The 26,604-nt window shown below is 41.1% G+C and overlaps 1 protein-coding gene across 2 annotated transcripts in view; it reads left to right on the plus strand.

Annotated features, from left to right (window-relative positions):
• Positions 1-26,604, plus strand: part of PKIG (cAMP-dependent protein kinase inhibitor gamma) — a 71,724-nt gene that overhangs the window by 40,876 nt on the left and 4,244 nt on the right. The window contains exons 1-2 of one of the 2 annotated variants that reach the window (XM_036749287.1): positions 1,830-1,995; positions 9,644-9,713. The gene's annotated coding sequence lies outside the window, so the exon portion shown is untranslated. Of the gene's footprint in view, positions 1-1,829; positions 1,996-9,643; positions 9,714-26,604 lie in introns of those variants that run through there. The other variant, XM_036749288.1, reaches the window with a different exon arrangement.

Consider the following 26,604-nt stretch of genomic DNA (forward strand, 5'->3'; position numbering starts at 1 on the left):
TGGAAAGAGCTCAAGAAGGACTCGAATAAAGAGATATGAGAAGACACCTCCACCCTTTGTGGAAGAGGAAAGTTCACAAGTGTTGTACACTGCACATGCTTTTGGACTATTTTCAATATATTGATGATTTGTGCTGACTTTTAAAAAAATTCTCTCTAAAAAAATACCATTTGTTGTATGGGATGGCTGTCTGAGAAAAGAAGAAAGGAGAGGTACATGGGATACATGTTCTATGTTCCAAATACTGTTTGGAAGTAAATTCCTTTAAGGCCAAGTCAGTTTAATGGTGGTGTTAAGGTATTCTTTCTACACATTGGTTGATATATGAAGAACAGTTTTCTCTGCAGGGAAAATTTTACAAATTAAGGGTTGTAAAAGAAGAAAATGCTGGCTTTGTTTTTGTGTATATGTTCCTTAATTTTGGTTACGTGTTGGTGTATGATTCAGAGCAAAGAGAATAATTCAATCAACTGACCTGTCTGAAAACTGTATTTCCTGAAGCTCATTCAGGCTGTTGGAATGAGGGCATACTTTGCCAATTACAGCATGAATGCAAGCCCTTTAAGTTGAATGGGCTTCTGAGGACACTTCCAATGATGCTCAGGAGAATTTTGGTCCATTACTAATAATAATGTCTTTGATTTATTTAGTGCCTTTTTCCAGAGACATCAGAGCTTTTGACTTCATGAATATTGTTCATTCTCACAGCATCCTTAAAACATAGGAAGGGAGTTCCGGTGTTCTCACTTTATGGGTGGTAAAACTGCTTCATAAAGGGAAACTGAATCATAGAACTCTGCATTTTGTTAGAGCTGAAAGTTTCCCTTTATAACAGGATATGGAGTATCCAAACTGGAAGAGATCTTAGAGTTCATCTAATCCAATCCCTTCATTTTATAGATTTGAAAACTGTGCCCCAGAAAAGGAAAGTAACTTGCCCACAGTTGACCAATAAATTAGTGACACAGGTGGGTCGAGGTCAAGCCAGCCCAGTGTTCAGTTGCCACCTGCAAGATGTACTGTGAAAGAGGAAAGTGAGCCTTTCTTGTGTGAACTTGGAAAGTTAGCTGTCATCCATCAGTTTGCCCAGACCATTTTGGAATCCATTCATATTTTCCTTTCTAAAATCTTCTTTAGCCTGTATCACATCTTATAGGAGGCATTGTGGTTAGCATAAAGAACTCTGGTCTGGTCGAGGAGTCATTTAGGCCAAAACCCAGCTGAGTGACCTGGGGGCAAGCCTCTTCTGAGTTTCAGTTCCCTCATTTGTAAAATGAGAATAGCAGTTCCACCACCTACTTCATATGATTGTGAGGAAAGCCTGAGTTAAACATGAGCTGCTGGCATTAAGCATCTAGTACAGCGCTCTACCTAGTATATGGCCTTAATACATATTCATTAATGAACTTCTGTGGGAGACCAAACAACTTCATCCACTTGACAGGAAGAAGGCAATGGGGAAAACACCCTACTCCAAAGAAAATAATTGAAATACTGCAAAGCAAAAATTATAAACCAGTCACCAGGCAGTAAGAAACAAAGGGCAACGATGCTTGGATCGCAGGGCTAGTGAACTGTGGATAGGAAACCTTTTGTCACTGACGCAGCAGTGCTGAAAATGGAAGGAAGGATGTTAGACATATGTGGCCAGCCTGGGATGAAGTTACAGCACCAAGCTCATTGTCCTAAGGAAACGGATCTCTGCTGTGGACTTCGAGGTGGAAGCTAGGCAAATGACTGGTTGACATCATCAGGCTGAGCATTGCATTACAGCAAATGGGGACTTGCTTGGCAAGCTATGTGGGAAACTCCCACTAAAGCCTCGAAGTGCATTTCATTTAGGAGATAGAGAGGAAGCAAGCTCTCTAAAGGCACTGCTACGGCAGTCAATCCATCCTTTCTCCTTTGCTGACAGCCAGGCTGGTGACCAGGATTCCTTGCTTTACATGCCTGGTTTTCAACTGGAAATTCCCAGGGCCCAGAGAGTTTCATTCTGTAAGTAGAACCTCAAATTCCTTCCAAGGAAAAGCAGAGGCAAAGTCTAAAGATGAGCTTTCTAGAAAGATGCATAGATGGCACATTGGTAACTGAGCAGCTATTTTTACACATGTGAAATGTATAGAAATATGTATTTCTTTGCTCCGAAAATGGTGGCTTTATCTGAAACTTCTTAAGGCTGTTGTATCATCCAGATGTGTTCCTGTTGAGTTTTGTCTAGAGAAAGTGGATATTTAACTTGGAATTAGTAATGTCAATAAATTTTATAAAGTTATAAGATTATGTTTTAACTATATGGCCTTGGTATAGTAGAAAGAATATTGGTCTGAGATACAAGGGATCCAGGTTCTGATTCTGGTTCTGCCACCAACTAGGTTGATAGGCTGTGTGACATTAAAGAAGTTACTTTGACTTTCGGGACTTCTGTTTCCTTTGCTACGTGTAGAATTAGAGAATGTAAGCGTATGTAGTTTTTAAAAGCTGTAATCAGTGTCTTAAGGCTCCTGATAGTCTATGTTCTGAGGACCCTTCCAATGCCAACATTTTCTCTTCCAAGTTTCTTTCTTTATCAGACATTTTATGGTTCTAAGAACAACTGTTGAAGTAGATGGCATTTTAAATGCCATGGCATTTAAAAGCCAAAAACATGGTCAGTCCTCATTTACTTTTGCCACATGGTGTTTTCTTTTCTATGTTTTTGTAATTTGCTATTTCTTTTTGGCGTATGAGCAGAGCATGTAAGCTCTTGGGTGGTTACCTGTTTTCAGATGCGTAAATATAAGGTACCACTTTGGTACTGAAAGGGAGGTTTGCAGTCGTTGCTACCAACCACAGACAGGATCACAGTGGGTTACAGATACTGTGGGGGTGGATGGATAATATCTTAGGACGTTGGGTCTCCCGTTCATCATCCCTGAAAAATAGTTTAAATAAATTTCAAAAGGTTACCCCTGAAAAGGCAAAACTTTGAGCCAAAACTCACACAGACTTATGTCAGAACTTGAAAGAAATCTGGCCATAGGGAAGAAAATATTTCTGGTCCCTGAGGGCACTCTGTGCTGTTTGAGCTGACACAGATACTGGGAACAAGTTTCTAGCAGTTTTTCATGTTTTATGCATAGAGGCACATATATGGTTCTTGAAGAGTGAGAGAGAAAGCAAGGATCAAATAAGATTTTAGGACCCAGAGTTGGGAGGTCCTTTAGAGTTCATCTAATCCAACCTCCTCACTTTATAGTTAAGGAAATTGAGGCTCAGAAGAGGTTAAGAGATTGTCCAAACTCTTTTTGCCAGTCAGTAGCTGAATGAGAATTCAAATCCAGGGCCTTCAACTCTATATCTAAGTGAATTTTCTGTTATATCAGAGTACCTATTTCAAATATGAAGTGTGTGTGTGTGTGTGTGTGTGTGTGTGTGTGTGAGAGAGAGAGAGAGAGAGAGAGAGAGAGAGAGAGAGAGAGAGAGAATTATTCCAATTCAAGATAGTAATAATAAAAGTGGAGCCCTCAAGCCTTGCCCTGAAGCAGGGGCTTCCAACTGATCTATTAGGAAGCACAAACTCCAGCTTCATATTCGGTCAAATGAAGAGCTTTAGACCGGATGACCTCCAGGTCCCTTCTCGCTCTAACATTCTGTATTCTGTGCTCCGATATCTCATCTAGCTCTAAGGTTCTGTGTGCATCTGATCAGTTTCTAGCCAGTAATAATGACCGTCCCTCTTTTCCATGGACCATTTCTGTTTCTCTGCATGGGGATACATCAGTCAGTGCTGGACATGAGGAGAGGCATGAGCCCAAGTTATAAATCAGTGGAAATTTGGGGGACTTTACAGCATTTCAGATCCTTTATTCTTTTGAGTGATATAATAAGTAAAGGCTGAGATATGTTTTGTCGACTGATTGGGGGAAATTGTCTTTATTTTACTAACAAATGATTAAACTTTATAATTCTCAGTTATTATTACTACTCTGAATGAAAAGTGAAATGCTACTAATAAAGAAGTATAGACGTATGAGCCAGCATATGTATTATTGTATCTGACATAATAGCATTGCTAGTAGCTCATACGTCTATAGTTCTTTATGGCTGACAAAGTCTATTTTTGTAACTCAGTGAAACAGGTAACATAAGGATTAGTCCCCTCATTTTACAGATGAAGAAACTGAGGTCCAGAGAGTGATTTGCCCAAAGTCACAGAGCTAGTAAGTTGTAGCGTCGGTACTGGAGTCTGACATTCTGACTCCAAATCCAGGCATGTTGTCTTTGGGTAAAGAGAGCAAAGATCAGACAAGTGTATAGAACCCAGGAATCTAGAACTGCAGGGGATCGTAGCAAGCCAATCCTAACTTCCTCTGACCCCATGTTCAGCACTGTGTTTCAGCACGCTCTATTGTCCTCCCTTTGCTTTATTCTTTTCACTGTAAACCACTCTTCCCCCTCCCCCCAATCTATCTAGTATATCCCTATCTCAGGCTTTTTAGACATTGGTCCAGCACGCTCAGGCTCATAGCATTTGTAAACTTCAAAGAGATTAATAATCAGTCTTCAGCAGTCAGCTGCTCCACTATAAGTAGGGGTCAACTTCAGGAAGGTATTTATTCTGGTGAACTGAAGTCATCTCTTAACTCAATAATCCCACTACTGACCTGTGATCATTGGGGCCCAGAATTGCTACTGAGTTCCCATCACAAAGCAGGATTTAGAGACTGCTGGTAGTATAGTAATTGGAGGCTGAGGTCAGCGTTGTGAGACTGGGCCCAAAGCAGAAGTGGATTCCGCCCCCAGAGGCTAAAGAGACTTTGCTGGAATTATTTAAAGAAGCAGCTAGCAGGTGTCACTTCCTGCATACTGTGAAGAAACCAGCAGTTCATTGACCCTTAAGCTCTGCTATTTGTGTTTGAATGAGAGGTCAGAAGTGATTCCAAGCTGGAAACTGATCCGGACAGTCTGGGACTCTTGCAAAGAACTATGGGATCTGAGTGTGGAGCTGAGATCACTGTTCTGCAGGCCGTTCAGAAAGGCCTTGGGAAAGCTTTTGACTGTTATTTCATCTAAGGAGAAGTTACCCTCAGTAGCCACTGAAGGAATTGATTGTATTAAAGGCTAGAAAGCCTCTGATCTAATACAGGAGGGAGCCAGCATTGGCCCATGACCAGAGAGCAACCTCCCTTTACCCAGAAGAGGCTTGTTCATTTCTCCAAGAAATCGACCTTGCCCTCCCTTCCTTAGAGAGTTGTTTAGGGAAGTGTTTTGTGAACCTTAATGTGCCATAGAAATGAAAGTTCATCAGTTATTATTATTATTCAATTCTTTTATTCATAGTCGAGTTACAGGAGCAGCCTGGAGTAGAGAATAGAGGGCTAGACTTGGAGTCAGGAAGACCTAGGTTCAAATCTACCTTGGAATCATTAGCCGTGTGATGCTGGTCAAGTCACTTAATGTGTGCCTCCATTTCTTTATATGTAAGATGTGAATATTGGCGTCAGCCTTGAAGGTCCCTTCCAGCTCTAAATCTATGATCTTGTGAACTTGGAGTTATATATAACTTATGGGCAAGAACTCCAGCTTCTGGATTTATGCGAATTGGGTTCAGTCTTGAGCAGCAGCTTCCCCAAATCACTCTCTTCTCCTTTTTTTTTTCATGTTGCCACTACTTAGACTTTCCTATGGGAATTCTCCCAACTATAGCTTGTGTAACTTACTATGCACAGGTCTCCACAGTTGTAGGTAAAGGTGCCAAGATCCCATATAAGCATTCAAGATAGCAAAGCCATGTTGGGTATAGCCTTTATTCCACTCTTCAGTGAATGCAGAAAAACATTAGTATTTACAGTACGCTATAAATAGTAGATAACATGCCCCTTTTTTCTCCAATGAGTTTCACACCTTCCTGCAGAATATACATAGTCCTCTAAATTGGAGTGGCCAATGGTTTATATTCTGCTCTGAAAGCTGCTAGGAAAACAGCAACTTCCAACATTCTGATATGTCCAACTTTTTACCCCAGAAATCTACAAAGTTACACACCTTATGGTACTATTCTAAAGGCTTGGGCACCCATATACTTGGGCTTATGGGAGAAGCAGGCAATCAATCACTCAACAAGCACTTCCTAAATACCCAGTGTATGTCAGGCACAATGCTTTAACACTCCTTACTCTCAGTGAGTTTACTTGTTATTACAGACCCCTCCTCCATCATCCCTCAAATGTCCAAATAACTCATGGTAATAGTAAAAGTCAAAGAACAGGCTTTTTGTATCCTCATGTTGTGGCTTAGACTGTTGTTTTGGGGACATTTGTGTTATAGTTTTTTCCTCAAGAGACTGGCTTTGCCAGGAAGTCTTCTCCTACTAGAAAGCTGGATTCTGGAACTCTTAAATTCAGGAGTTGCCAGAGAGACAACTCTGAGGCTAGAGCTGACAGAGAAATCCCCCCTCCTCTATCTAGGTGGCTGAAATTCAGAAAATCCCGTCACTTAGTCATGTGGTTCCACTCTTCATGGCTACATACCTGTCATCTCTCAGATTGTGCCACTGTTACTCCAAGGGTGGGACCAGAATTAAGATCCAGGAACTCTGCCATTGGACTGCATAGATAGAGCAAATGCCTCTTTCCTTCCCCTCCCCCCATGCCTCTGACCCAAGGCTTCAATTAGCAGTGGGACCCAGGTCTAATCTTAGCTGTGCTGCTCTCTGGCCGGTCCTCTGAAGAGGAAAAAAAAGGCAAAAGGGCACATGGCTCTGCTGCTGACATCCTCTTATCGGTCAGCGCAAAGAGAACTTTGAGCCAATAAATTTATCCTCAGTTAATGAGCTACAAGGTGCCAGACAAAGACTCATTACCCTTGAGAATGCTCTGATCAACCTCCAATGTATACAGTAGCTATAGTGTGGAAAAATGACATCATAGAAGCACAACAGAGGTGCCTTCTGAGATTAGAGAATGAAAACAAAAATTCTGACATGGGGTAGGAATGGGGGGGCGGCCTTCAGGAAGGGGCTGTCATCTGAACTGGCTCTTAAAGGATAGCTAGGGTTGTTGAAGCTATAACGTCCAGGTATGTATAATAGCATGAGCAAACATACAGAGGTTAGGAAAGCCTAGAATGTGAGTAGAGGGACAACGCAGAGTCAGGTTTGTCTCTTAGAATACCGAGTAGAGAATACAGGAAAGTAATGTGAGACAAGGCTGGAAAGGTTAGGTGGCACCAGGTGGTGGAAGGCCTTGAATGCCTGCCTGCCAGATGAGGCACAAGCCAGTGGTCACTGGGTATTAAAGGTTTTCTTGGCAGTCTCTCCTTAAGGCGGTCCAGAAGACTTTCTAGCAGGGAGCAGTCGTGCTCTCTGATCCCAGTAACCCATTCAGTCTTTTCCATCTGCAACCCTTAACACACCAGTACATTTGTGTGGTATCAGTGATCATGTTGGATTTAGTTAGGGAATTTAGGTTCATATTATTCTGCTTCTGACATTTATTAACTGTTATCCTTAGTTTTCTGGGGTCTCCACATCTGTAAAGTGAAGAGGTTCTTAACCTGGGGAATGTGAACTTAAAAAAATGTGTGTGTACATATATACATATATAGAGAGAACTGTATTTTAAAATAATTGATTTTCTTTGTAATCCTATATATTTTATGCATTTAAAATATTCTGAGAAAGATTCCATAGGCCTCATCAGACCTCCCAAAGGGTCCATGATACAAAGTGAAGAACTCTACAGGAGACTTTCCAGCTCTAGGCTCTTTGACCATCTGATCATGGCCTTAGAGGAAATAAAAGTAGTTTTCCTCACAAAAAAGGTTGGAGAGCCCTGCTCTAGAAATATCTGAAATTCAAGGTGATTTGAGGGAATGGAATGAAAATATGGTACAAAACTATCACTAGATCTTTAGTCTAACCATGGCTTGAATTTCATCCTGGTTCAGGACACATGTTGGCAGTTGATCAAAACTGCTTGTATCTTGTCCTGTTGGATACATAGTGTAGTGGAAAAGAACTTCAGCTCTTGGTCAAGCCATACTACTTACTGATCCTGTGATTCTGAACCCTTCTCCTTTTGGGGCCTCAGTCTCCCTGTCTGTGATTAGATTGGACAAGATGACCTTTAAGCTCTAAATCTATATTCTTTCCTTGTAAATTTTGAACATGTAAATTTAGAGTCCAGAAGTGAAATAGAATGGCCTACATTGGATATCATGTGCAACTCCATGTGTTCCTCAGGTTTTCCTGTAAAATGAAAGATTGGCCTAGATGACCTCTAAAATCTCTCCCAGTTCTAACATTCAGTTCTAAGGTCCCTTCCAGTTCTGACAACAAGTCCTAAGGGACTTCCTATCTAGCATTCAATGTATTTTTTTTCCCTTCCAGGAGGAGCTAAACCCTCTCTTGGTGTTTTTTTTTTGCTTTTTCTTATTTTACTCCTTGGGATAGACTATATTGGGGCCTTTTTTCCTTCATTGAGTTATGAACCACCCCATTTTGCTGTTTCTCCTCTTCCATGCACTGAGAAAGGCTCATTTGATTTGAAGGTCAGAGCATCTGCTTGAGGCATCAAGAGTCTTGGTGGCTGAAAGTTACTGCTACTGTGTTGTAACTCACCAACAGAACCTTAAAATCATATGAGAAAATGCATTCAACTGAGTTTACAGGACAAGGGGCCAGATATCCCATTGCTTCTGAGAACTGTGAAAATGAATTTACAACATGAAAGAAGGACCCCTCCCTCCTAAACAGGGGCTTTTACAAGGCACTAACTCAATGTTTATGGATTTAGAACACATAAATTTAAAAGTAATTATATAATTCACTTTCCTGTCAATGCTACTCATGACTCATTTTTAAAATGAAGAGATTGTATCAGATGATCTCTAAGGCACCTTACAGCTCTGATAATTCTGTTTTAGCATCTCTTCCAGTTCTGCTATTCTTTGTTCTAGAGTCCCTTCCAGTTCTGACATTTCTGTCACTAAAGCCCTAAGACAAGGACTTGGGCATCCCTTTTTTTTTTTAAAGGAAAATTTTACCAATTTTACCAATTTAAGAGAAGATAAAGGGATTGGACTCAAGTGAGGTAAGCACAGCTAACCACCTCAGTGGGGTAAACTACTTGATAACACAACTTAATGATCTCTTTCTCAGTCCTAGTTCTGTTGAATGAGCATAGATACCTAAGGGAATGTTAAGGCAGTCCTGCCTAAGATTATCAGGTCTTCTTGAAGAGCCAAGCATCTTCTGTGGAAGAATCTTAGAACTTGGGAAGCACTTGTCAGAGCAGTGTATTGATTTGTTATTTGTCCCAGCTGCTCAGTCCAACACTCAAGTCCTTTTACGATCTGACACCAATCATCCTCTATAGCCTTGTCTTCCACTGCCCCACTTCGTGTACTCTGTACTACAGCCAATCCAGACTATATAGTCTTCCCAACACATGTTCCCTTATACCATCAAGATTTCCTGTCTCTCAATCTTTGCTTTTACCTTTCTCTGTGACCAGTATGCCTTTCCTGCTTCACAACATGTTGAAACTTTTATCTATCCTTCAAAATGCACAATGTTGGCCATATAGTAAGCATTTAATAAATATTTGTTGAATTTAACCACTTTTCTCTGATCTTACCTTTTATTTTTACTCTTGTTTCTCAGACTGTCTATAGTGGTTAGTGAAGAGCTGAAAATCTGAAGACATGATGGGAAGAGAAGAGAACTAAACCAGGTGGGAGCTTGTATACCTTCTAATCCCACAAGTGTTTTCTTCAGCACTTGTGTTTCTGTTGTAGGAATAAGTGAATTTTTACACAATATTAGAAAAAGACTTTTTACTTGTCTTGAAAAAAAGACAAATTTGACTCTCTGGAATTATTAACAATATTTCAATACTTAATAAAAAGCAAACTCATTTCGCTCATGACCAAACAAGAGATAGAGAGGATCATGGGAGGTAAAATGGATAATTTTGATTACATTAAATTAAAAAGGTTTTTTAAAACCGAACCAGTGTAGCAAAAATTAGAAGGAAAGCAACAAACTGTGGGGAAAAAATTTATAGCAAGTTTATATGATAAAGCTCTCATTTCCCAAATAAATAGGGAACTAAGCCAATTTATAAAATAAGAATCATTCCCCAATTAATAAATGGTCAAAGGATATGAACAGGCATTTTTCAGAAGGAAGAAACCAGAGCTATCTATAGTCATATGAAAAAGTGCTCTAAATCATTAATAATTAGACAAATGAACATTAAAACACCTCACACCTCTCAGATTGATTGGCTAACATTACAGAAAAGGAAAATGACAAATTTTGGAAGGGATGTGGAAAAACAAGGACACAAATGCACTCTTGGTGGAGTCGTAAACTGGTCCAACCATTCTGGAGAACAATTTGGAACTCTGCCCAAACGTCTATAAAACTCTGCATACCCTTTGACCCTGCAATATCACTATTAGGTCTATACCCCAAAGAGATTAAAGAAAAAACAAAAGGATCTATATACGCAATAATATTTATATAAGTTCTTTTTGTGGTGGCAAAGAATTGGAAACTAAAGGGATGCCCATCAATTGGGGAATGACCGAACAATTGTGATGGAATACTATTACACAATAAAAAATGACATGCAAGATGGTTTCAGAAAAACCCAGGAAGACTTATACTGATGCAGAGTAAAGTGAGCAGAACCAGTAGAAGATTATTCACGGTTACAGCAATATTGCACAATGATCAACTGTAAAAGACTTAGCTGTTCTCAGCAATGCAGTGATCTAAGACAGCTCCAAAGGTCTCATGATGAAAGCTGCCATCCACATCCAGAGAAAAAATTGATGAATTTATATTTTTTCACTTTATTCTTTCTTGCTTATGCTTTTGTGACGTGGCTAATATGGAATATGTTTTGTATGGCTTCATATGTATAATAGGTATCATTTCTTGCCTTCTCAATGGGTGGGGGAAGGGCTGAAAGGAGAGAGAATTTGGAACTAAAAATAAAAATAAATTATTTTGAGAACCTCACTTACATAGTACTTTAAAGTTTACAAAAATTGTATCCCCAGCACAGATGAGGAAACTGAGGCTTGGAGGGTGAAGTGCTTTACCTAACATTACACAACAATATTTGAGCTGGAATTTGAACTTGGTCTCCTATCCAGTCCTCTCTCCACTATACTGTGATGCCTCAAAAGTTAATATCTCATACCACCATATGTCACATTCATGACAGAATTCGTTGTTTATTTTTAATTAGATGTGAACAGTTCCTGACAAGATTTACATGGGACTGTTAAGAAGAAAATTTAATAAGATTATGGTTGAAGAAAATTTATCAGTAAAACTGGGTATGATGCCAGTTTTCCCTTCATACCAAATGTATGCACTAAAGTTACTTAAAAATACTGAGACGATGGGTGAAAAATGGTGCATGGCGGTTAAGCTAAAACAGACAAGAGTTAGCTTATAGAAATAGACACTCTGCGGGTATCTATGCTAAAGCCCCACACATGGGTGGATGCAGCAATTCTCAAATCATGGTCCATCTTCCTATTATTCATAATGCCATTCCGTCACATCTATTAATATATTCATCATTATTGATACATCTAGACATTTTTTGAATGAATTAATAAATTAAGATGATCAGAACATCCCATTTATAAGACACGGGTAAATTTTGGCACATCTTTTTTGCAAGACTACTTTACCATAGTAATCTGTGAATGGAAATATTATGACACCCAGGGATCAGTCACTTAGCAAGTATTTATGAAGTGCCTGCTATATGTGAGGCACTTTAATAGACACTGGGGACAGAAAGACAAAAAAATGAAAGGAAACCCGTATATACATAAATACATACATATATATTTATGTATCTCAAAGTAATTGGTCGGGGGAAAGCATGAACAACTGTGGGGATCAGGAAAAGCATAATATAGGAGGTGGAAATGGAACTGAGCTTTGAAAGAAATTAACATTGTAAGCAAAGGTGAGGAGGAAGAGCATTCTTGGTATGGAGGAAGGCCTTTGCAAAGGTGCAGAAACTGAAGATGAAGTGACATGTGTTTCACACAAGGCCATTTTGGTTAGGACAATAAGAGGGTGAGAAGGGGCATAATATATAATGAGACTGGAAAGATGGGTTTGGAGATAGGTGGTAAAGGGCTTTAAATGTCACATAGGAAAATTTGTATCTGACTCCAGAGACTATAAGATTCCGCTGTAGTTTATTGACCATCAGAGTGATGTGGTCAGGCTGTGTTTTCAAAATATAACTTATAAAAAAGAGAGACTTGAGGAAGGGAGACAAATTAAGAGGCTATTGAAGCAAAAGACATTTATTAAACATTTAGTATGTGCCAGGCCCCATATTCAGTACCAAGGATACAAAAACAAAGCAGATGACAACCCCTGTTCTACTGGAGCTTACATTCTAATGAGAGAAGATAACAAACAAAGGGCAGGGTTGTGGGGATGGCCCTGATGACAGAATGTGAATCTCCTCCATTCTTCCTTGGCTTTTGCTTTCTCTGGTAAAGAGAATGATCCTTAGAATGAAAAAAGTATGCCTCTTAGGGAGCTGATGCCCAAGATGAAAAAGCACCCAGCTCTCCTCGATGAGTTCAAATCACTTGGCACAGCTGACTGACATCTTTAGGTATCTAAAGAGCTAGCCAATGTGATTCCTGGGTGATCTTTGAAAGACTGGGGAGAACAGGAGACATAGTTCATCTAGATTTTAGTAAAACATCCAGTACACATGCAATTTGTGTGCATGTATGTATGTAATAGATGGAATGATATAGACTAGATGAGATTACAGTTAGGTGGACTCAGAACTCATTGAATGTTAGGCCTAAAAGATAGTTATTAATGGTTTAATATCAGTTAGGGAGGAGGTCTCTAGAGGAAGGCTCCAGGGATCTGTACTTATCCCCATGCTGTTTTGTTCTTTTTTAAATTTGTGTCAGGTAAAGGCGTAGAAGATGTAGTTAGCAAGTTTGCCGGTGACACAAAGCTAGGAGAGAGATAGCTAACACATTGGATAAGAAAGTCAAGATCCAAGAGGGTCTCGATAAGCTGAAATATTGGGCCAAATGTCACATGAAATTAAATGAAGGAATTTTAATAGAGATGTATGCTGTGTTGACATTGAACCATTAACCAACAGGTCTTTGGGGCTGGCCATTCAACCAGTCTGAATCCGTCTAACTGTTTAATCATTTAGTCAATATCTCTTCATCTTTTCCACAAAGATAGTAATGAGATATTTTATCAGAAGCTTTGCAAAACTGTATCTTGTTGCTCTCACCTATGTGCTTAGTAATCTTGTTAAAAAGGGAAATGAGGTTAGTAGGCGTGACTCTCTAATTACCTTGCGTCCCTTTCTAGATATTTGCCAACCATCTCTTTAGTGACCTAGTCCAGAATCAAAGACAAGCTTGCTGGCCTACAGTTTGCAGATCTTGTTCTCTTTTTTGATAACTAGGACATTTTCCCTTCCCTGCTCTTGTGTTACCTCTCTCATTTTCCATGAACTTTGAATTTAAAGATTTGCCTAAAGTCACAGGAGTAACAGGTGGCAGAATAACTCAGGTATAATGACTCCAGCCCCAGTACTCCTTCATGTCCCTTACCTTGAGCCATCAAAAACTATGTCAATGCTGACTGTTATTATTAATAATGAAAAGAATAAATTCTGTACTAGACTATTAGTTCTTTGAAGGAAAAAGACTGCTTCTTATTTATCTTTGTCTCTCCCTAGCACCTAGCAAAGGGCCTTTACATGGCAGTTGCTTAATGAATGTTACTAAAATGTAGGTAGATGCCTTTCTTTCCTGTGAACTGTGAAAGGTTCATCTTGGGCACAGATGTTCTTTGTAGAGCCATCAAAGAACTGAAGTACAATCTGGGAATCCATCCAGGTATGCGGGAGTGTGTGGCCTCGGCAGGCCCTTTTCCGTGATGACGCACACCAGGATCATGCCTCCCCCGCTGCTGGCAGACTGCTCAGAGGCAGAGGGTGTTTTTGCCTGGCCTTTGAGTTTCCTCTCCATTCCACATCTGGCAGAGAGAGGAATGAGGACAGAGTGTGTCTAGGCCAGCCTCACATGAGAGTGACCTCGTCAGCTTTGAGACTACACAGGCACAGAGTGGGAGAAAAGCCTGGGGCTTCCCATCATAGCCTGGCTATGAAGTCTCCTTTGAAGGAGGCACACAGGGACATAAGAGGAAAGAGGGGAAAATGAAAACCAAGGCCATTGACCAGAGGAGGGGCCACAGGTCGTAATGGAAAGCATGTTGGACTCAGAGTCAGGAGCCTTGGGTTCCAATCCTGCCCCAGCCCTTTTCGAGGTGGGTAAACTTGGGTAAAGCACAAAACTTCCCTGAGCCTCCTCAGTGAGAAGACAAACACAGGCTGGTGAAAAGAGCACTGGGGACCCTGCTTGTTTGGAGACTTGCTACAGTGCTACACGCGTGGTCATTACTTGGTCATAGATCATTCCTTCTTCAAGGTCATTACTTGGTCATAGATCATTCCTTCTTCAAGGCTCAATTTCTTCACCTACAGGGGATGGAAAGAGGTGTCTTTGAAGGACTTCCAGTTGTGGTATTCTGTGTTCTATGCTTTAAGCTGTGTTCCTTCAGGCTATTACATTCTGTATTCCATGGACCCTTGCAACTTTGATATTCTAAGATCAGCAAGGCCCTGAGGTATCAGACAAACAGAACCAAAGATCCATCTGAGCATTAAGAAAATATAAGCTAATCTTTGATGAGCCTCCAAGTGGTCAGTGTTCTGAGAGGCCCAAGAAAACTGCTTGAGAGGCCCAGCAGAGTTCCCACAAATGGTGAATTATTGCAATCACTTACATTTATAAAGAGCTTTATAGTTACATAGAATCAGAGACTTAGACAATATTTAAAGCTGGAAAAATTCCTAGAACATAGAGCATAGAATTTCAGTGCTGGAAGGGAACCTTAAAACATAGAATACAGAAAGTTATTTAAAGCCACAAGGGACTTTAGAGAATACAGCATGCCAATGTCAAATATGAAAGGACTCTTAGAACCTAAGTTTTTAGAGCTGAAAGGGACCTAGAGGTTATCTAGTTCAATCTCCTTATTTTACATATGAGGAAACTGAGGCCCAGACAAGGGAAGTGATTTACCCAAGATCCTATAGTGAGTTAATGGTCAAGCAGGAGTAGACCCTGTCTCTAGAATATGCTGCCTGCTATGTTTTCAAGACACCTGGTTAAAGTCTTTGGGTTTTCAGAACACAGATGCTTCCCAGCAGAAAGCTACGTGACTTAATGCACCGTATAAAACAGTGGTTCTCTCTATAGACAAGTTTGTTTACAGTCTATAGACTTAGTTGGGGCAATGGACAACAAACCATTATTCTATCTGAAAAAAGCACCTACAAATAGAGAACTGCTGGGAAACCATCTATTACTTTGTTCGGTTATTACAATTCTGTGCAGGAAGCTCAGGGAAAATTATTATCTTTTATAGATGGGGAAACCAAGGCTAAGAAACGGGGGGTGGTGCATCTAAAATTGGACAGTGAATGAATGGCAGAGCTGGGGTTTGAACCTGGTTTTTATAACTTTAAGTTCAGGGCTTCTTAATTGGCAAATTTTCAAATGTGCTTCAAATATGGCCATGAAATCTCATTTAGAATTTTTGTTTCTGTCAGGCTAAAGTCTGGATTTTTCTGAGGAATTCCTCTTTATTTGGAAGCTTCTCAGCTGCCAAGTCTTATGAAATTTTTTTTAGCCAGTGGTTGAAAGAAGAGAATTCTTGTGTTAAGGGGATGGAGGAGGATGTTTTTCCTTTGGTGTTAGAGTGCTCAGGAGCTCAGTACAGGATCATCTTACTGTCATCTGAAGCCCTAGAATTGGTTTCTGTTTCATTGACTTCATGCTCCAAAGAGGTGTTCATATGAAGGTTCAAGTCTTCACCTCTACATCATAGTTACCAGGTTCTCAGTGACATTTGAGACACAAGAACTAGGACACCTAGGTTCAAGGCCTGGTTTGCGTCACTTCATGTGTGACCTTCGAGGGACCCATCAGAAAAATATAATAAGGAACATCAGAGCTAGAGGGAGTCTTAGAACATAAGCAGTCAAAGCTAGAAGGGATAGCAGAGATCGCCTGTCTCAACGCCCTCATTTTATAGGAGGAAACAGAGCCTTGAGAAAGGAAGTGGTTTGACCAAGGTCATACAGGGATCTGGGAGCAGAGCTGGGACTTGCACCAGGTCTCTGGACTCCTGGTTCAGTGCTCTTTCCTAGGCTTCAGTTTCTGACCTCCTGACTTCAGCCTCCCTTTCTTTCCTGCCCTCATTGGCCCTATTTATTTTGCTTTGTAATTTCATCATGTGGCCTTGCCCTGGTCTAGCAGAACTGAAGCATATGTCTGCTAGCCCTGACATTGTCGGGGACCAAAAAAGTTACTCCAGATGAGTACCACACTTGTTAATTGGACTTCTTCTTTTATGCCAGGCCAGGTGCTGAATGATAATCCTAACTAGATTATTATCTCATCAGCTTCCATGGGTTTAATTACCATCTCCATGCTGATGACTCTCAAATCTACCTTATCTTGCTCCAGACTCTGCTGACCTCCAATCTCACAACTCCAGCTGCCTTTCAGACATCTTAAGCTAAACCAAAACTAAACTCCTTATCTTTTCCCTCCCCAAACTTCCCTGTTACTACAGAGGGTAACACCATCCTCCCAGTCACTTAGGCTCATAACGTAGGAGTCATCCTCAACTCCTCACTATCTGGAATCTCCCATAGTCAAACTGTTGCCAAGGCCTGTTGGCATCATCTCCCAAATAGGCCCCCCTTCTTTTCTCTGACACCACCACCTCTCTAGTGCAAGTCCTCATCACCTCACTCCTGGCAGTAACCTGCTGGTGTGCCAGCCCACCTCAAGTCTGTCCTCACTCTGATCCACTTTCCATTCAGCCACCAACATGATTTTCTTAAAGTACAAGTCCATCCAATCATATTACTCCCCTTGCCCCCAGCCCCCAGTCGACGAACTTCAGTGGCTCCCTATCATCTCCAGGAGCAAATACAAAATGCTGTATATGGCATTCAAAGCCCTTCATGACCTAGCCCCAGTCTTTCCGGTTTTCTTGCATCTTATTCTCCACATGTACCTCAGTCCAGTGATGCCAGCCTCCTGGCTGTTCCACAAACAAGACACTCCCCTTCTCTGGTTGTCACCCACACGTGGAATCCTTTCCCTCCTCAGCTCCGCCTGCTGTCTTCCTCTCCTTCCTTTGAATCCAGACTAGAATCTCATCTTTTATGGGAAGCTTCCTCTAACCCTTCTTAATTTCAGTGCCTTCTCTCTGTTAATTATTTCCTATTCTGTATATAACTTGCTTTGACTATGTTTGTTTGCATGTTGAATCTCTCTTTCGATTTTAAACTCTTTGAGGGCAAGGAATGTCTTTTGCCTCTTTTTGAATCCCCAGCATTTAGCACAGTGTCTGGCATATAGTGGGCACTTAATAAACATTGGTTACTTGATCGTTTGAAGCAACTAATTAACTGGAGAGCTATGTCTGGACCAGGAAGACCCGAGTTCACATCCAACCTCAGATCCTTCCTGGTTGTGGGACCCTGGGTGAGTCACTTAACCTTTGCCTCAGTTTCCTTATCTATGAAATGGGGATAACAATAGCACCTGCCTCCCGGGGGTGTTGTGATATTTGTAAAGCGCTTTGCTGACCTTACAGTGCTACATCCATTCTGTCTGTGTCGTTATTCTGCCTGTCCCCAAGGGCCTTGCCGTATTGTGCAGTGGAAAGAGCCCTGGATTTACAATCAGAAGGCCTGGTTTGGAGTTACAGCTGTCGCTTAGAGCCACGTGAAGTAGAATCAGACGCCTCCTTTTCTTCCTTCAAGCCTGAGTCTCCTTGTACACCTCGAAGTACAGAGGCTGGTTATACTGTTAGCACATGTTTGTGTTGTGTTTACCCATCAGTCATTGTGCAGTATTGTTATCCCCGGGGCAGCTAGATGGATAGAGTACTGGACCTGCACCAGGAAGACCCGAGTTCAAATCAGGCCTCAGATCCTTAGGAGTTGGGTCACCCTGGGCAAGTCACTTGACCCTCTTTGCCTCAGTTTCCTCATCTGTAAAATGAGCTGGAGGAGGAAATAGCAAACCACTCCGGTATCTTTGCCGAGAAAACCCCACCTGGGGTCACAGAGAGTTGGACGTGATTGAAAAATGACTAAACAGCAACCACTTTATTATCGCTGTTGTGTGAGTGAAGAAACTGCGCGTCAGCAGGGGAGCCAATTGTCCGGAGTCACAGAGTCAGTCCACCCAAAGGCAGTGTTCGAACCCGGGGCTCCTGGCTTCAAGGCCGGGGCCTCTCTGTTCTCCCGGGCTTCTCCCCCGCCCCCGCTCCCACCAAAATTCCTCGGTTCTTATTTCATATACGTTTTGAATTTACATATTGGTTTACATGTTTTACCCCTGGAGAATGTGAGCATCTGGTTTGATCAAGGACAGTGTGGTTTTTCTTTGTATGCCCAGAACCCAGCAAATGACTAGTACATGACTGGTACGTAGTAGGTGCTTAATGAATGCTTGTTGATTTGAATAGAATTGAACAAGACTCTTGAGAGATTTAGGCGGCTTCCCTGTGTAACACATGCAGTGATCCCCTCAGCATTCTGAGAAGCAGCAGAATGTAGTACAAATAGCGCTGGTCTTGACTTGATAGACCTGATTCTGAGTCCTAACCTCACCATTTACCAACATTGCTATATGACTCAGGCACTGTCATTTCCCTTTTTTGAGCCCCAGTCTCCTCATTTGTCTGATGGGCTTTAATAATACTCATATTCTTTTATTTACAGAATTTACAGAATTTTTATGAGAAAAGTGTTTTGTGAACAAACTATGGCCCAAGGGCCAGACCTGGCCGACTGCCCGTTTTTGTACAGCCTGAGCTAAGAATGGTGGTTACATTTTCAAATATAATAAAATTTTATTTTAAGGTAATTTTGGCCGAGGGGCCCTAGTTTGCCAACCTCTTCCCCATAATGTGTCATAGAGATGTGAACTATGTTTATTATCCATTCTATCACAGGGGGATGACCTTGGGAACTTTCCTGCTAAGAGAAGTCTTTCCCAATGGGAAAAGCCCCTCTTCTGTTTTCCTTGTCCTTTAGAAAATGGCTTCTTTTCTCTTTGTGGATTTTGGCAAATAATATTTTTTTCCCTTAAAGAAACAGGAAATGACCTTTCCTGATGTATTTGGAAAACAGTTTTAATATGTAATGGAATTTTTGGTCTAGGGATGAGGATTAATAAACCACAGAGTCTAGAAACAGAGCCGTGTAGCTCTTGGCAAACACTAGGGGCTCTTCAGTTTACAAGTTCTTGCATCCCTTGATGAGGGGGGTAGAATATTAAAAGCAGAAGTGGCAGGCAGTTTGACAGGAAGCCTCACAAAGCTCCTAGTCTCTGAAGCTTAACACTCTCCTTGACCCAATGATATGAAGGGGCCCACAGAGCAAGAGTGAACGGTCCTTTTCATTTCTGACCCTGGCAAAATCATACACATGATCTGGGAACATGGGACAGATGAGATGTCTCAGAACTACCCAGGGGTGGGGAGCCTGTAGCTTTGAGGCCACATATGGCCCTCTAAGTCCTCAAGTGTGGCCCTTTAACTGAATCAAAACCTCACAGATCAAATCCCCTTAATAAAAGGATTTGTTCTGTAAAACTTGGACTCAGTCAAGAGGCTACTGCACACAAGGACCTAGAAGGCCACATGTGGCCTTAAGGCTGAAGGTTCCCCACCCGCGACCAGACCCTGCAAAACTCTATGCTTGAAAGCAAAAGAAAATTCCTAGGTTCTGGGGAAGGAAGAGGACTGGTAGGACTGAAAAATTGACATTGATGATGGAAAAAAAAATCTAAAAGATCACATAATGATAGAACCTGAAGGGACTTAGAATGGTGAACAAAAAATGTTTTGGCTGAGGAAGTACTCTGGCACCATTTGTAAGTCTAGTTCTGTGGGTCCCATGCAGCCAGCTCAGAATCAATGCCCCAAGGATTAGGGGATGACCTCAGCCCAGCCGTAGCTAAGATGAGGATTCATAGGGAAGTCATGTTACATCTGGACATGAACTTGGTGGGACCATTTTGTGTGGAAGCTGTTAAATCTGAGCCCACTCTCCCCAGAGACTAAGAAAGTATAAGAGGGAGTACATCATTGAAGTGTTGGGGGAAGATGTTTATACTTTTGTTTTTGCTGTATCTTCAAAGTAAATATCTCTTTCTAAAAGCTAATTGATGTTAAATGACTAAATAGAACCTGGTGTCAGTCAGTTACTGGTACCCAAGAATGGTGGTAGGGGAAATACATGGCAGTAGAGAAGAGATGCAGCAAAGCTCTCAGGGTAAAGCCTCCCTGAGAAGGGAGATGTAGCAGGCTTCACTCTGTGAGGATGAGGCCAGAGAATACTTGCTACACAGTTTTTCTGGCCTCCCAGAAAAACATAATGAAACAAACAAACTTGAGTATATAATATTCAGTTCATTATTTCAGAATTCGTGGTTTCAGGAAACCATAAAAGGAAATTGCCTGGAAGTATTAGAGCCAGAGGACAAAGTGTACTTTGAGGAAATCCATAGAATGCTACTAGAAAGGAACTCCGTATTAACTCACCCAAAAATACTACTGCCAAGTTCCTACAACTCCTAGGACAAAGAGAAAATATAACGTGTGACCAGGAAGAGACAGATCAGATACTAGGGAACTCTAGTCATAATCATACAGGTTTATACATTTCAATAAGAAATAAAAAGGAAAACTAGAATATGAGATTCTGAAAAGGAAAGGAAAATGGCTTCCACCCAAGGATAATTTATCCTGCTAAGGCAAGCAGAATCTTATGGGAGAAAAGGACTTTTTATGGAATTGATGGCTTCTAATCATTCCTCTTGGGGGAAACTAATGTTGGGAGGAGTACTTGAAATATGAACTTCCAGGTCACATTACCTGTAAGATGGAGGTTCAGACATTTTTTTTTCCTGATCCTCATAACCTCTCCAACCCCTAAAAAATAGGAATTATACACAAGAAATAAAACAGTTTCAAGTGCCTTCACTGTCTAGGACTCCAAGAATACTAAGGAGGCAACAATCCAGTGAATGAATGCACTCACTCAGTATCCCTCTCCCAGTGGCTACCACAAGGACAGGAGATACAGCTAACCTATGGGCTTGCAATAGAACTCACTTCTAATCCCACTTCCTTCCAGTGCTGTGGAAACCAAAAGGCAGAAGTTTGACCTGGCTAGGACAGCACTATGGGGTAATGAGTGCTCTGTGCTATAGCAGAGCTCAGCCAGACAACTGAGGTTCGGAAGGAACTGGGGCAGAACACATCTTTATGCCCATGTAGTATTCTACTAAGCCTGAAGAAGTGAGTTCAACATCCAACTGGAGCCAATTTGGTCCCCTAAGAAGTAGCTTGAGGGCAGAGACTGAGGCCAGTGAAACATGAATTGCCCAGCCTGGGAGAAAGCCGACACAGCTTTGAGGTCTGCAGAAACTCCCATCAAAGGAAAAGGATTTGGAATATGAGCAGTTGGGAAACATAAGGAGAAAAAAACTGGAATTATGAGATGATCTCAGAAGGAAGAAACTCAGCCAAAGACTATGAGCATAAGCAGATAAAGCAACAATGCAGTCAGTAATAACAAGAGAGAAAATGGCCTCCAAATCAGGTAAAAGAGTATAGACATCTATGAATAAATGTTGTAAGACAAAGAAGAATGAATCAACACCTTACGAAGCAGAGGAGTGTGTGGATTGCCAAGAAAGTATGGAACCCATAACAGGATTTTCCTGAATGGTTTGAAAGAGAAATAAGAGTTGTGAAAGCAGAATTTATGACTTGATCAGCTGAAGTAATTGGCAGGATAGAAAAACCTAAATCCATAAGCAAAAGAGAGAATGAGTGATTAGAAATGCAAATACACAGAAGTGAAGGGCTATCTGGAAGAAAAGAAGCAAAAATCAATAATGTTAAAAGAAAATAATGATCTTTACACAAACAAAATATATTGATCTCAAAGACAGGATGCATAGAGACAACTTGAGGAGTGTAGGCCTTCTTGAAAGTTATGACAAGTCAGAAACACTGAGCACACCATAATGCAAGACATAATACACGAAAACTGCCCAGAACTTCTAAACGCAGTAAACAAGTGCCAGTTGAAAAAAAATTCCACCGGTGGCCTCTAAGAAAAAAAAATATTCTTATGTTGTGAACTCCAAGACATAGTGCTTAAATTTAACACTTCCAGTAACAAATAATAAATTCTTTAAGTGACCAGGAGAAGGACTTTCAAATATAAAAGTAAGGAAATTTGAATACCACAAGACAATTCTTCGCCCACCAGAAACTATAGGAGGGAATAGAATTATGTGTTCTGAAGGGCAAAGGAATTCAAGATGCAGCCCAAAGTGACGTACCCTGCAAACCTGAGCCTAAATGTTGATTAAAAAATAAATGAGGTGTTTGAAGCATTCCTAGAGAGAAAATCAGAGCTGGACAAATTATTTGCTTTGTATATAAGCCAAACAACAGAAATACAAAAAAGATAAACAAATACTGCAACCAAGAACAGCCACAGAGAATCCATTAAGAGATTTCTTTCTAAAAGTACATAAGGAGACAAACGTTAAAGTAGATGTTAAATAGAAATGATGGTGGAAGAATAGTTCTGAAGCATCCTCACCTTACAACTGGTGAATCATTATTTTTATGGGACTAAATTACAGAATGGGGCAGCTCGGTGGTATAGTGGATAGAGCTCTGGGCATGAGTCAGGAAGACCTAAATTCAAATCTGGCCTCAGATACTTACTAGCTGTGTGACCCTGGGCAAGTCACTTAATCTCTGCCTCAGTTTCTTCATCTGTAAAATGAGAATAATCATATCACCTACCTCTCGGGTTTGTTGTAATGATCAAATGAGATAATAATTGTAAAGTGCTTAGCACAGCGCCTGGCACATAGTAGGCACTACATAAATGTTATTACCTGTTATTAGAATGAGAGAGGAGGGAGAAAGAAGATAGAGAGAATACCATATATTGCACCCTGATCAAGTCACATGTCAACAACAACAATGAATAATTCCTGTAGTTTCTCAGGGAGAAGAGAGCCTACAAAGAATAGACCGGAAGGCAAAGGGAGGGATTGAATCGGGAAAAATCTTGTTTTAGGGGTGACAGAGGGTGCTGTGATGAATGCTTCCGTGGAGATATAGAGAGGGAGATAGGGACCTTACACTGAGTATACCTGCTGTTAGTGGGAGGATGTGGACCCAAGGGGCAGCTAGGTGGCACAGTGGAGAAAGCACTGGGCTTAGAATCAGGAAGATTCATCTTCATGAATTCAAATTTGGCCTCAGACCAAAATTTGTTCGCATGACCCTGGACATGTCACTTAACAGTTTGCCTCAGTTTCCTCATCTGTAAAATGAGCTGGAGAAGGACATGGCAAACCACTCTAGTGTCTTTGTCAGGAAAAGCCCAAATAGGGTTGCTTAGGACACAACTGAAATGACTCAACAAAGGGACCCGTGAAATACAAATGCAGCAAACAAAAGAAACTTACGTAAACAAATTTGAATAGCTCTGAGTCAGTGGAAGGAGGTGGGCAGGAAATTACCTCAAACAAAACTAACTAGGGTTGATTACTGGGGTTAGGGAGAAACTCCATGATTTAGATATGAATTGGGAAAGGCAGAGATTGGGACCAGATTTTCCCATATCAGGATTTCATGAAGGGGAAAAAAATAACTTAACATCCTCACTGAATGTGAATGGGACATATTCACCCATAAAACAGGAGGATTGTAGAATGAATCAATAAAGAAAATAATACAAAACACACAAAACAGATTCTTACAGAAGTGAAATGTGGGCTTGGAGTAAAATCTGTGATGCCTCACCTGAATTCAAACAAGCAGGAATGGCCTTTGTAGTCTTAGACAAAGGCATCAGTAAAATAGGTATGATCAATAAAGAGAGACAGGGAAACCACATTGTGCTTATAGGAACCAAAGATAATGAATAACAATTAACAACGCTAAACAGATTTCATAGCATCTAAGTATTGAAGGAAAAGCTAGCTGAACTGAAAGAGACCCAGACAGAAAGATGTGCATTTTTTATAACTTTCATATAGGAATAATACTGACATTTATGTAGCACATACTATGTGCCAGGCACTGTACTAAGCACTTTACAATTATTATCTCATTTGGTCCTCATAACAACTCTGAAAGGTCGGTGCTTTTGCAGATAAAGAAACTGAGGCACAGAGAAGCCACACTGCTAATGTCTGAGGCTGAATTAGACTCTGGTCTTCCTGACTCCAGGCCTGGCACGCTCTCCACTGCGCCACCTAGCTGCCACATGTCATAATGCACATATAATAAAGTAAAAAGTATAGTCAATAGAGAGATGTGAATAAAGGAGAGACACTAAATAATGAGTAGGTCAGAGAACAAGTCATAGAACAATAAGCCTTTGGGTAAAAGAGGAATTCCTGACTTGCGATTGTATGGTACTGCTATATAGGGAACTCTTTACCCTGACTCTGTCAGCAACAATCTCTCACTTGCAGTCTTTGAGAGTGGCCTGAAGCCCTGAGAGGTGATTTGCCCAGGATCATGCAGCTGACATGAGATGGTAGAGCTGTAAAGGGGTCTTGGAGGTCATCTACTCCAACCCCCTCATTTTACAGTTGGAGAAGTTGAGGCCAAGAGAGAACTGAGTCACACAAGGGTCATCCAAAAGTTAGGAAGACAGGGGCTCATAATTTCTGTTCCAGTGCTCGTTCTTCACTGGAATTTGTCTAAAAATTAGTCTGTTCAGAAGCACTTCTGGAGAACTCACTCTGTGCTAGATCCTCTCCTTTACCACCCCAGGTAAGCTGCTGCCCCCTATCACAAACACTACTCACTGTGGTGGAGCTGGGGTTTCCTAAACAGGAGTGAGTGTTCCTTCCTCCAGTACAGTGTGCATGATGCATGCCGAGGCAGATGCTCTCTTCAGCCCTGCTGTTGTCAAAACATTTAGCACCTTCTTCCCAGCTTTCTGTTGATGAACCTACTCAGAGGGAACCAGGCTGGTCCTTGAATAATAAATTCAGACCATCATCAAGACTGTACTTAAGTTTTTTTAATTCAAAATTTACTTTAACATTTTTTATACCAGCCTGTCTTTCTACTGAAGGGAACTAGGCTTACTGAAATAAGCCAGGCCTCTAGCAGAATGCCTTGCCCAGAATGGGTATTTTGTAAATGTTTAGTCAAGTGAAGTGAACTGATAAACAACCAGAGCTTGTTGGCCACTCTTAAAGGCTGGTGATTTTTAAGAGCCCAGAATTACCTAGATACCCTGATGAAGCCTTGATTCCCTTGAAAATAAAATCTCTTCCTTGCTCTTTGTGCCAATTCTCCCAAACTCAGCACCATATAAAAACCCAGGGTCCTAGGGTCCCTCACTTAACTGGCTTTGGAAGTCATCTTACGTCTTCAAACCTCAGTTTAATCTTCTATAGAACACGGACCATCATATTCTCTCTAGCAAGCGTACAGCTGCTGGGTTAGAGCTCAGACTATCTATATGGTGTCCCCAAAGTCTTAGTGCAGTTTTAAACCCTCCCCCCGCCCCATGAAGAGCTTTATAAAAAATAAAATGCTCTCTAAATGCGGCAGCCATGATTCTAACATAGGAAGCAGGGCATAGCAGAGAGTGCTAGACTAAGAAGTGGGAGGATTGGGGTTCTAATCCTGCTTCAGTGTGGCTTACTCCAGGAAGATTCAACCTCTCTGTGCTTCAGTTTCCTTATCTGTAAAATAAGGAGTTTAGACTCAGTGTAGTCTGTGATCCAATGATTCATGATCCTCTTCCTCTTCCTTTTCAAAAAGGAAAAACTCTTAAAGCAGCAGCTCGTTTGTCCTCATTTTGTGAATTTTTTTTTTAATATATCAATGACAGCGAAACTGAATGTCAATGGAGCATGCCCAGGCCATGGCACCTTAATCATATGGAAAATTATAGAAAGGGCACCATCTACTGGAGCATCCTGGGCATTGCCCTTGATGGAGTTCTGGTCCCCTTGGAGACTCCTGATGCCATCCATCCCAGAGTTAGAGAGTGCTACAGCTAGGAGGCATCTTTAGTTAATGGAGCAGGAGCCCGAGAACCCAAGTTTTCACCTGATTTATGATCTGTGATCTTAGGCGAGTTATTTTCCCTTTCTGGGCTTTCCTTGAATTGTCCAGCTACATCAGGCTTCCTCCAACTTCCTGTAGGCATTTACTGTCTGTACTGCAAATTAAGGACTGAGTAAATAGCTAACATTATATTTTTGTACATATACATATGTGTACATATACATGTATTTATATTGCTCATTCACATTCAGCATCAGACATGAGACAGGGGAGGTGGGATACTCTTGCTCCCCATTGCTACTTCCAGGCTCACCTTCTACCACCATCACTCAGCAACTGCTCTTCCTTTG

Source organism: Trichosurus vulpecula, chromosome 3 (genome assembly GCF_011100635.1).
Source record: "Trichosurus vulpecula isolate mTriVul1 chromosome 3, mTriVul1.pri, whole genome shotgun sequence".
Classification (NCBI taxonomy): domain Eukaryota; kingdom Metazoa; phylum Chordata; class Mammalia; order Diprotodontia; family Phalangeridae; genus Trichosurus; species Trichosurus vulpecula.